Source organism: Rhinopithecus roxellana, chromosome 9, assembly GCF_007565055.1.
Source record: "Rhinopithecus roxellana isolate Shanxi Qingling chromosome 9, ASM756505v1, whole genome shotgun sequence".
Classification (NCBI taxonomy): Eukaryota; Metazoa; Chordata; class Mammalia; order Primates; family Cercopithecidae; genus Rhinopithecus; species Rhinopithecus roxellana.
The window spans coordinates 24,038,059-24,049,753 of record NC_044557.1 but is presented as its reverse complement, the minus strand read 5'-3'; the positions used below and the strand labels follow the sequence as shown (position 1 = coordinate 24,049,753).

The 11,695-nt window shown below is 42.0% G+C and overlaps 1 non-coding gene across 1 annotated transcript; it reads left to right on the top strand.

Annotated features, from left to right (window-relative positions):
* Positions 1–495: 495 nt before the first annotated feature.
* Positions 496–600, top strand: LOC115899778. The gene has a single exon (XR_004059383.1). It is a non-coding gene; the product is annotated as a U6 spliceosomal RNA (small nuclear RNA).
* The last annotated feature ends 11,095 nt before the right edge of the window (positions 601–11,695 follow it).

Here is an 11,695-nt window from a genome sequence, read left to right as displayed (position 1 = left end):
AATTTGTGGATCACGGGCTATAGGCAGCTTCCACCTTACTAGATACTACACTCTACCAAGTAGTTGTGTAGATAGGAACTCTTGGAGAACAGCCAGAAGAAGCCCAGAACTGTGAGGAATAATGGATTAGGAAACCATTCCCAGGATGTAAAACTAGGCCCTAAACTAGGAACATTCTCTGCCTCCAGAATAGGGGGTGTGGCATGGACTGAATGATGTCTCCCCTCAAATTCATATGTTAAAGCTATGTCCTTCAGTGTGACTATGCTTGGAGACAGTGCCTAGGAGGAGGTAATAAGATTAGATGAGGTCATAAGAATGGGGCCCCAATCCAATAGGGCTGGTATACTTTGTAAGAAGAGGAAGAGACACCAGAGCTTTACAGCTATCTGCAAACCAGAAAGAGCACCCTCACCAGGAATCAAGTTGGCTGGCACTGTGATCTTGGACTTCCCAGCCTCTAGAACTCTGAGAAATAAATTTCTGTTGTTGTGATTGCTTTGGCAGCACGTATACTAAAAAATTTGAATGATGCAGGGAAGATTAGCGTGGTGCCTGTGCAAGGATGGCATGCAAATTTTTGAAGATATACACATATGTGTGTGTGTGTGTGTGTGTGTGTGTCTATGTAGATGGAATCTCTCTCTGTTGCCCAGGCTGGAGTGCAGTGGCCCAATCTTGGCTCACTACAACCTCCATCTCCTGGGTTCAAGTGATCCTTCTACCTCAGCCTCCTAAGTAGCTGAGACCACAGACATGTGCCACCACGCCTGGCTAATTTTTTTTATATTTTTGGTAGAGACAGGGTTTCACCACATTGCCCAGGCTGGTCTTGAACTCTTAAGCTGAAGTGACCTGATTGCCTTGGCCTCCCAAGGTGCTGGGATTACAAGCGTGAGCCACTGCACCTGGCCAACATTCCATATTTTAAAATGGACTCTGGGGACTCGAGGGAAAGGGTGGGAGGGGGCTGAGGGATAAAAGACTACACATTGGGTGCAGTGTACACTGCTTGAGTGATGGGTGCACCAAAATCTCAGAAATCACCACTGAAGAACTTTTCCATGCAACCAAACACCACCTGTTTCCCAAAAACTATTGAAAAATAAAAAAGAAGCTAGAAGATAGATATAATGGGTTAAGTACACTATTCTCTGTATTCTTGTGTAAATTTGAACTTTTTTGTAATAAACATTAAAGGCTGCTTAAAAAAATTTCTATTGCCTAAGCCATCCCCTCTATGTATTTTGTTATAGCAGCCCGAGTGGGTTAATCTAGGGTCTTAATCAAATTTGTCTGGCTATGGGTTGGTTGTTACTATATGCCTTCCATTACTCCTTTTTGTTTTTGGATGGAGGTGTCTATTGTGACTGTCCTACCTCTGCCTCACCATTGTATGCTGGGTGTGTGTATGAGCAGATAACTCGTCTTTTTAGTTCATGGGTCTCTGGATCCAGAGAAGTTGGATTTGAGAAGCGTTATTTACGTTTGAACCTTGCAGATCATGTTGTCATGGACGTTGTCCCTGACGACATGATCGAGTGAGACTTCGGAGTCCTGACTGGAGATGAGTGCCCCTTCCATGCCGGAGGGGTATCAACCACTGGGGTCAAGGGAAGACTGTGATAGAGATTGTTTTATATATGTGTGCAAGTATATATATTATATATATTTATTATTATTTTTTTTTGCCAAGTCTGGCTCTATTGTGCAAGCTGGGCACCCAGGCTCTGTTGTCCAGGCCCAGTGGCATGATCTCAGCTCACTGCAACCTCTGTCTCTGGGGCTCAAGCCATCCTCCCACCTCAGCCTCCTGAGTAGCTGGGACTACAAGTGCGTGCCACCACACCTAGCTAATTTTTGTATTTTTTGTAGAGATGGGATTTCGCCATGTTGTCTAGGCTTATCTCGAGCTCCTGTGCTCAAGTCATCCGCCTGCCTGGTCTTCCCAAAGTGTTGGAATTACAGGAGTGAGCCACTGTGCCTGGCTGAGAGTGTTCTATATCAAAGGCCTCCCATGAATTTCTCTTTTTAGTATCCAAACCCTTGCAGTCTTCCTGTCTTGATGCTGAAGTTGATTATATGACTTTTTTTTTTTTTTTTTTTTTTTTTTTTTTTTTTTTTTTTGAGATGGAGTTTCACTCTGTCACACAGGCTGGAGTGCTATGGTGTGATCTCAGTTCATTGCAACATCTGCCTCCTGGGTTCAAGTGATTCTCCTGCCTCAGCCTTCCAAGTAGCTGGGATTACAGGTGCATGCCACCACACCTGGCTAATTTTTGTATTTTTAGCAGAGACGGGGTTTCACCATGTTGGCCAGGCTGGTCTCGAACTACTGACCTCAAGTGAACTGCTTGCCTCAGCCTCCCAAAGTGTTGGGATTACAGGTGTGAGCCACCGCGCCCAGCCATGTGACTTTCTCTGGCTTACAGGGCATAAGCAAATACGAGGCTAGCAGAGACCTGATAAGTACTTTGCACTGGGAAATTGTATGCCATGTGAAAAAGGCCAGTTTAGCCACCCTAAGGATATAAAATCGTATAGACAGAGGTCTAGCCATCCCAACTGAGCCCAGTCCCTGCCAACAAATGTAGCCACATCAGGCCATGCAGGTATCGTCAACAGAATAATTGCCCAGCCATCCTACAGATTCAGGAGAAATAATAAATTGTTATGTCTTTAAGCCACTAAGTTTCAGTCTAGCTTGTTACATAGCAATATATAACATACATAGAAGTTTAGCCCCCCATTGTCATTTTTATTTTTTCAATTATAATCTATGACATCTATGCATTTTTTCCTAAGCACAACTTTAGAGGTATCTTATACGTTTTGATGCATACTATTTTCTAGTTTCCATTATACTTTTTCTTTGACTTAAGAATTACTCAGGTAGGGTGTGGTGGCTCCCACCTGTAATCTCAGCACTTTGAGAGGCCGAGGTGGGTGGATCACCTGAGGTCAGGAGTTCGAGACCAGACTGGCCAACATGGTGAAATCCCGTCTCTACTAAAATTACAAAATTTAGCCGGGTGTGGTGGCATGCACCTGTAGTCCCAGCTACTTGGGAGGCTGAGGCACAAGAATTGCTTGAACCTGGGTGGCAGAGGTTGCAGGGAGCCGAGATCTGCACTGCACTGCACTCCAGCCTGGGCAACACAGTGAGACTCCATCTCAATTAAAAAGTAAATAAATAAATAAGAGTTATTTAGAAGTGTGTTTTTAACATTTCTTTATACAATTTTTTTGTTACTTTTTTGTTATTGGTTTCTAGTTTGAGTTTTGTTAGGATTGGATTGTTAGAATTTTTTGAGATTTACTTTGAGACAAAATTCATGTTCAAATACTCTAAAACATTCTGTTTATGTTTTAACAGCAGGCATATTTGCTGATTTTTGGCTGTGGTGTATATATACACATATATATACACACATAGTTTATATATTTTATATATGTTAAATAAAAAATTAGCTTGATATGATATATATGTGTTTGTGTATACAGACTATATATATCTATATATCTATTATATTTACTATGTAATATGATCATTATTCTATATTATATTTATTGTAGTAATTATATAATCTGATGTATAATATATTAATTATATATATATTTTTTGTTTGTTTGTTTTTCCTGTCGCCCACGATGGAGTGCAGTGGTGTAATCTTGGCTCACTGCAACCTCTGCCTCCCCGGTTCAAGCAATTCTCCTGCCTCAGCCTCCCAAGTAGAGTAACTGGGATTACAGGCGCTTGCCACCATGCCTGGTTAATTTTTGTATTTTAAGTAGAGACAGGGTTTCATCACATTGGCCAGGCTGGTCTCGAACTCCTGACCTCAAGTGATCTGCCCACCTCGGCCTCCCAAAGTGCCGGGATTACAGGCATCAGCCACAGTGCCTGACCTCTGTTTACTTTTTTTTTTTTTTTTTTGTCTATTTGCTTTATTAATTACTGAGGTACTTTTGTTAAAATTTCCCAGTTTTACAATGGATTTTAAAATTTTCCTTGTAATTTTACCCATGTTTACTTCATATTCTGATACTGTTATTAGTTGAGTACGTGTTCAGAATTGTTGTATGTTTTTGGTGGTATACTTTTCATCTACTTTTCCATAATAATTCTTTTGGACTTAAAGTCTTATTTAAAATATTAATATAGCTCTATCAGTAGTTTCCATGATATTCACTTGTAATATATTTTTACATCTTTAGTTGTAACTTTTCTGTATTCCACTGTGTCTCTAGTAAGCAGCTTATGCCTGCATTTTAATTTTTTAATTAGAAAACTTTTTTTTTGAGATGGAGTCTCGCTTTGTCACCTAGGCTGGAGTGCAGTGGCGCGATTTCAGCTCACTGCAACCTACGTCTCCTGGGCTCAAGTGACTCTCGTGCCTCAGCCTTCCAAGTAGTTGGGATTACAGGCATGCGCCACCACACCTGGCTAATTTTTGTACTTTTAGTAGAGATGGGGGTTTCACCATGTTGGCCAGGCTGGTCTCGAACTCCTGACCTCAGGTGATCTGCCTGCCTTGGCCTCCCAAAGTGCTGAGATTACAGGTGTGAGCCACCGTGCCCAGCCATAATGCATTTTTAAAGGCTGATGCTCTATTAATGATGAATTTTATCCATTTGCATTTATTGCAATTACTTACATGTTTATATTTCTTCCTCTCCTCCTCTTTTGCGCTTTCTATTTACTATGCTTTTTCTTTGCTCCTTTTTTTTTGTCTTGCTTTAAGTGTGTTTTTTTTTTTTTTTTTTTTTTGAGACGGAGTCTCGCTCTGTGGCCCAGGCTGGAGTGCAGTGGCCAGATCTCAGCTCACTACAAGGTCCGCCTCCCGGGTTTACGCCATTCTCCTGCCTCAGCCTCCTGAGTAGCTGGGACTACAGGCACCCGCCACTTCGCCCGGCTAGTTTTTTGTATTTTTTAGTAGAGACGGGGTTTCACCGTGTTAGCCAGGATGGTCTCGATCTCCTGACCTCGTGATCCGCCCGTCTCGGCCTCCCAAAGTGCTGGGATTACAGGCTTGAGCCACCGCGCCCGGCCTTAAGTGTGTTTTTTTAAATTCACATTTTTCTTTTTAAGTAACGACATCATGCATTCAATTTCTATTTCTTACATTTAACTTGCATCTTGATTTAAGAAAGTCTGAAATTGATCAGCATCACCAGCCTTCTCTGGAACTGGAAAATAATCTTTATTCTTTAAACAGTCCCAATAATATGTTATTCGTAGTTAATATTCTAGTTTCACAATGTTTTGTTTCCTCCGCAAATTTGTTACTTTTTATTGTTTTATATGAGCAATGCTTACTTAGATTTACCCACATTTGACACATTTGCACCTTATTCCTTTCCACTGGGCTCACTCCCTCCCTCCCTCTCTTTGTTTCCTCCCATTTTAGAGACAGGATCTCTCTCTGTTGTCCAAATTGGAGTGCAGTGGCATGATCATGGCTCACTATAGCCTGGAACTCCTGGGCTCAAGCGGTCCTCCCATCTCAGCCTCCCGAGTAGCTGGGACTACAGGTGGATGCTGCCATGCCAGGGTAATTTTTTAACATTTTCGTAGAGACAGGGTCTTGCTATGTTGCCCAGGCTGGTCTGGAACTCGTGGCCTCGAGTAATCCTCCTGCCCTGGCTTCCCAAGGTGCTAGGATTATAGGCATGAGCCATTGCACTCAGCCCTCTTTTCCTTCTTCCTAAATTATGTCTTTTAGGATTCCTCTCAGCCAAAGTTTGACAGAGGTCAACTCTCCTATTCTTTGTTTGCTTTAAAATGTCTTTAGTTTGCCCTCATTCTTCAGCTATAGTTTATCTTCTTTATCTGCAGAGAATCCTAGATAATAATTATATTTTTTCACTTTGAAGATACTGTGTTTTGGTTTCTATTGTTAAGTCTGTTCTTTGTCATTCCTTTGTAGTTAATCTACTTTTTTTATTGGTGTTTAAAATTTTCTTGTTGTCTTGGTGTTTTGCTGTTTATTATAATGTGACAAGGTATAGCTTTATTTCTGCATTTCCTGCTTGGTACTTTTTGTATTGTATTTCCTGAATCTGAGGATTTCATTAATTCTAGAAAATTCTCAGCCATGTGTTCTTTGAATATTACCTCTCTCACATCTCTTCGTTTCTGCTGGAATTCCAATTAGATACATATTTATCTTCTCATTCTCTCTTCTGTGGCTCTTAAACTCTCTTGAAGCCTTTCCGTGTTTTATTTCTTTTGCATTCTGGGCAATTTCCTGAGCCCTATCATAGTCTACTCTTCCCTTTTCAGCTGTGTCTAAGCTGCTGCCAAATTTGACTAATGGGTTTTCTGTTTCAGTGATTCCATTTTTCATTTCATAAGTTTTTTTTTCTTTCTATACTGTCTTCTATGTTTACTTTTCTCCTTTATGTCTTTAATTGTTTTATCATCTTCATTTGATTATTCAGCAACCTGAAGCTCTGAGAGTCTAATGAACTTTGTTACATGCTTGTTACTTCTGCTGGCTTTTGTTCACGATGGATTAAGTACTGAGTTGTGTGATTGTATGTTTTGAGTTCATCTTCAGCAGGGCTCCGTAATTAACTTTCCAATGAGGAAACTCATATTTTTGTTTTTCTATTCAGATTCTAGGTAGGCCAGAAGAGACTAACTTCCACGTCATTTCATTATGCTGGTAGAGAGATATTTTTCTAGTCGACTCTTCCTGTGCTGTATGTGGAGTCAGGGGAGGGAGGATGGGTGGGTCTTACTTCAGCTTCCTACTTGGCAGTCTCAAGGTCGTTTACTTTATCGCTGTGTGCATGTTAAAACCAAATTCCTAACATTTGTCAAGATGGAGATAAACCCGACCAATCCAGGTTAGTTGCCACATCAGCTCACTTGCATAATGCTCTGGTTTTCAGAAACCAATCTTCATTGCTGAGCTCTGGGGATTTCTCTTACTTTCTTGTAAGCTTAACTATGTATTCAAATGGTTTTACTTTTTTTTTTTTTTTTTTTTTTTTTAACAGAGTCTTACTCTGTCATCCAGGCTGGAGTGCAGTGGTGTGATCTTGGCTCACTGCAACCTCTGCCTCCCAGGTTAAAGCGATTCTCTTGCCTCAGCCTCCCGATTAGCTGGGATTACAGGCATGCACCACCATGCCTGGCTAATTTTTGTAACTTTAGTTGAGAGGGGGTTTTGCCATGTTGGCCAAGCTGATCTCGAACTACTGACCTCAAGTGATTCACCTGCCTCAGTCTCCCAAAATGCTGAGATTACAGGCATGAGCCACAGCAGCTGGCTGCTATGCATTCAAATGGATGTTACATCTGGCATTCCTCTGTGTTAATAGTGGGAGAGTTTTCAAAATATTGAGTCTGTCCTGTTCATAAAATTAGAAATCTTCAGAATTCTAATCTATCAAACGTTGTTGTCCATACCACACAATCATAGCCTAATTTCCACTCATGGCACACACTTTTACAGGAGCATGCTGCGTGTGCAGCCACACAATACCTGTTTTGCATACAGTAGACTCACCCTTAGTGGCCATGTGTAACTTTATCCCTTATGGGATCTCAGTGGAAAAAGTAAAAGTTTCAATGCCTAGAAAAGTATATGGGGTCAGAGGGAGTCCCTTCACGATCGACAGAAACTTTTCGGGAAATACAGTGCAGTGGTTAACGCCTGTGTATCAGACAAGCCTGTGTTGAATCTAGCCTTTGCCAGTCTGTGACCTTGAGAAGAGTACTCAACTTCTCTTTTTTTGGAGACAGTCTTGCTCTGTCACTGAGGCTGGAGTGCAGTAGTGCATTCTTGGCTCATTGCAGTCTCAACCTCTCAGGCTCAAGTGATCCCCTATCTCAGCTTCCCAAGTAGATGGTACTACAGGTGTGCACTAATTTTTAAAAAATAAAAGAAAATAATAAAAAGTTTTAATAGGGACAAGGTCTCACTATGTTGCCCAGGCTGGTCTTGAACTCCTGGCCTCAAGTGATCCTCTCACCTTGGCCTCCCAAAGTGCTGGGATTACAGGCATGAGCCACTGCACCTGGCCTTACTCAACTTCTTTATGCTCAGCTTTCACATCTGTGAAATGAGAGTGTTACATGTTGTGAGGACTAAATGAATGATTCAATAACATTAGTTATTACAATTATTATTATTAAAATTCTTTATTTGTACGCTTTAAAAATCTCAATCCCCTTCCAAAAGACTCTGAGGGCCAGGATCTCTATTAAGTTGAACCACAAAATCGCCATGTTTGTAGATCAAAAATTATTAGATTTGGCAGTTTGGTAAGGCTCAATGTAATACTCCAGAACAGGGATCCTATTTTGAAGTTGTTAGAAGACACATTCAAAGGATGAGACTTTGATAATAGAAACACAGATTGGGGCTGGGGCGGTGACTCACACCTATAATCCCAGCACTTTGGGAAGCCGAGGCGGGCGGATCACGAGGTCAGGAGATCGAGACCATCCTGGCTAACACAGTGAAACCCCATCTCTACTAAAAATACAAAAAATTAGCTGGACGTGGTGGCAGCGCCTGTAGTCCCAGCTACTGCGAAGGCTGAGGCAGGAGAATGGCGTGAACGGGAAGGCGGAGCTTGCAGTGAGCCGAGATCGCGCCACTGCACTCCAGCCTGGGCGACAGGGCGAGACTCCAATCTTAAAAAAAAAAAAAAAAAGAAAAAGAAATAATGTTTAGGCAGATAGTAAGGGTAAAGGTTCTTGGTGGAAATTTTCCTGTAATAAGAAACAATCCCTGAACCATCTGTTTTCTGAACAGAAAAGGTGGCTTGAAGGGTTGGGTCAGCAAGCTTTAATATACAAATGTCGGCTATTAGAAACTGAGTTCACTCAATATGGCGATTCCTGCTGTCTTTTCCTTTTCAACTGGTGTAGCAATTAATTGTCATGACCACCTCCAAATAACACCATGTGTTCAGAACATAATGGCGACCTGCATTTGCATATTACAGGGCTAAGGTGGGAGGCCCAGGTTTTTCTTGGGTTACGGAAATGACACACCTGGTCAAACCAATCCCCTGGGCCCTATGGAAATCAGACACCACCTCCTCCAGCTTCCTCCATAAGAGCGGCCACTTTCCCGCTGCACACGGAGTTTTCTCTTTGTTAGAACCCCCCTTCCCTCTGTCTCTATACGGGGCAGCTGTTTTTTTCTTCCTTCTTTCTTGCCTATTAAACTTTCCGATCCTTAAAACCACTCCACGTGTGTCCGTTTAGTTTTATCTAAACCGGCGCGAGACCGAGGACCCTGATGTTCCTCCAGTCATTGGAGTAGTATCAGTGAGGTTGCAGTGAGCCGAGATCACCCCACTGCACTTCAGCCTGGGCGACAGAGTGCAACTCTGCCGCCCGCCCCCACCTCCAAAAAAAAGGAACAAAGATTGGGACTCAGTCTCTGGGGATTGGAAGGTCCCCACGTGTTGAATTTGAATTGCCCATTGGACATTTCTTCGGTTTTATTACAATTTAGTCAGTTTCAGCATTGCCTAATTTAGATAAAGTTTTGCCAGAAAGTTGCTGAAAAGTTATGTATTTCAGGGTATTGAATAGGCCTATGTATTTGAAACAAAAATATCCCATTTTGGAAGTGATCATTAAGAATAGGAGACTTGGTAGTTAGCAGGAGGCTTTTAGATGGTCAGCTCATTAGTGAGCTCCTAAGGTGGCCTGCCTAGTGATTAGGACAAAGAATTGGGGGTGGATTTGCATACTTCTGGATCTGATGTTCTTGTTAACACTGGATAGCTGATTAATAACTGTGAAGAAAATAAAGGTCCTGCCGGGTGGCCCGCAGGGAGCGATACATAATTAGAGGAAACCTCCCCTGCCAGACAGAGAGCTGCTGCTGCAGGGTTGATGATGAATAACCTTCTGAGGCCGGGAGTTGGAATTTAGCTGAATTCCTGTCACTTTCTTCCGTAATTTGACCGTGTGATTCACTGACAAGAAAAAGTGGCCCTGCGGAGGTGAGCCCTCCCCACACCAGAGGCTCTCCAATGCTGCTGATGCCTTTTGAATTCACTCCTCTTTTAACAGATCAGTCATTAGGTAATCTCTCTGATTTCACTTTTGTGATTTAGGTAAATTAGAAAATTAGCAACAATTAAGTCGGCTATGGGAGAGGCTTGAGATATATGGCCTGTTATTTTACAAGAGATAGTTACTACATTCTGTAGCACTTCATATGATCTTTATGAGACTGGCTCACTCAGTTCTCTGTTGGGCAGAATTTTTTTTTTTCAAGACGGAGTCTCGCTCTGTTGCCAGGCTGGAGTGCAATGGTGCGATCTCGGCTCCGCCTCTGGGGTTCAAGCAATTCTCCTGCCTCAGCCTCCCAAGTAGCTGGGACTACAGGTGCGTGCCACCACACCTGGCTGATTTTGTATTTTTCGTAGAGACAGGGTTTCACCATGTTGGCCAGGATGGTCTCGATTTCCTGACCTCATGATCCGCCTGCCTTGGCCTCCCAAGGTTCTGGGATTGCAGGTGTAGCCACCGCGCCCGGCTGCAGAATTTAATTTCTATTCCTACCCCAAAACTGAATTGGTGGCTGAATGTTGACCCAAAATGACAACGTAGTATTAGATCCTCTCCAAGGATGCCAGAACTTTCTGATGACAACAGATTACACCTCCCTCTTAATTTCTTCCTTAAAAACGATGTAAGTAATCCATGATAGCTTTTTTTATTTATTATATTATGTTGTATTTATTTAGTTTTAGAGATGAGGGTCTCACTTTGTTGCCTAGGCTGGTCTCAAACTCCTGGACTCAAGTGATCCTCTCACCTAGGCCTCCCAAAGTGCTGGGATTACAGGCATGAGCCACCACGCCTGGACCCATAATCACTTATGTAAAAGTTAAAAGAAAACCCCCAGATCACCATATTCACACCTTGGTGTGCGGCAAGGCCCTGAGTGAAAAGAGGATTCAATCTAGAGCAGAGATGTAGAAGTATAACTTTCATTATGGGAAAGGCATTTCTATGTAATAGAAGGAAAAAGAAGACTGTAGTTGCAAATGGAGAATTGGTGGTTAAAATACGAGAGATGATTTGGTACTTGATGGGTTCTGTATTCTTCATGAAGTGTGAGGAATGATCAATTGAGGCTACATGGAACAGGAAGTCAGAGTTTTAGTGGCGTGGAGAGGTATGAAATCCTAATGGAGAATGGGAGAAGGTTTTAGTAGAGGATATTTAAGAAAATTTCTGGGCATGGTCGAATGTACATTTGAGGATGGTCACTATTAATTTGACCTGTTACCATTCTGCCTAACTGGGTGTTTTTCTCCAGTCATAACTAATGTTTCAAGTTCGAGGCATAGAGGAGGTAAGGTGGATATTGGATCTGTGCAGAGTTAAGGTTCTGCTTTGGAAGGAGAAGGTCATGGAGCTGAAGGCATTTGTAAGAGAGCAAATGCATTGTTAGACTATGGAATTGCAGCTTGATGAGATGGAATGTGCTGGGTAAAAAAAAGTAGCAATGTCATTGTTTTTGGGATGTTGTTGAGGTCAAAGAAATGTGGAAGGAAATGGAGAAAGTGATGTCAAAGGAAAGAGGTTATAGTAGGAGACAGAGGTTTTTAAATTAGTGCCTTTTCTTTTTTAATATTTGTTCATTTATTTTTTTACAGAGATAAGGTCTTACCTTGTTGCCCAGGTTGGTCTCGAACTGCTGGG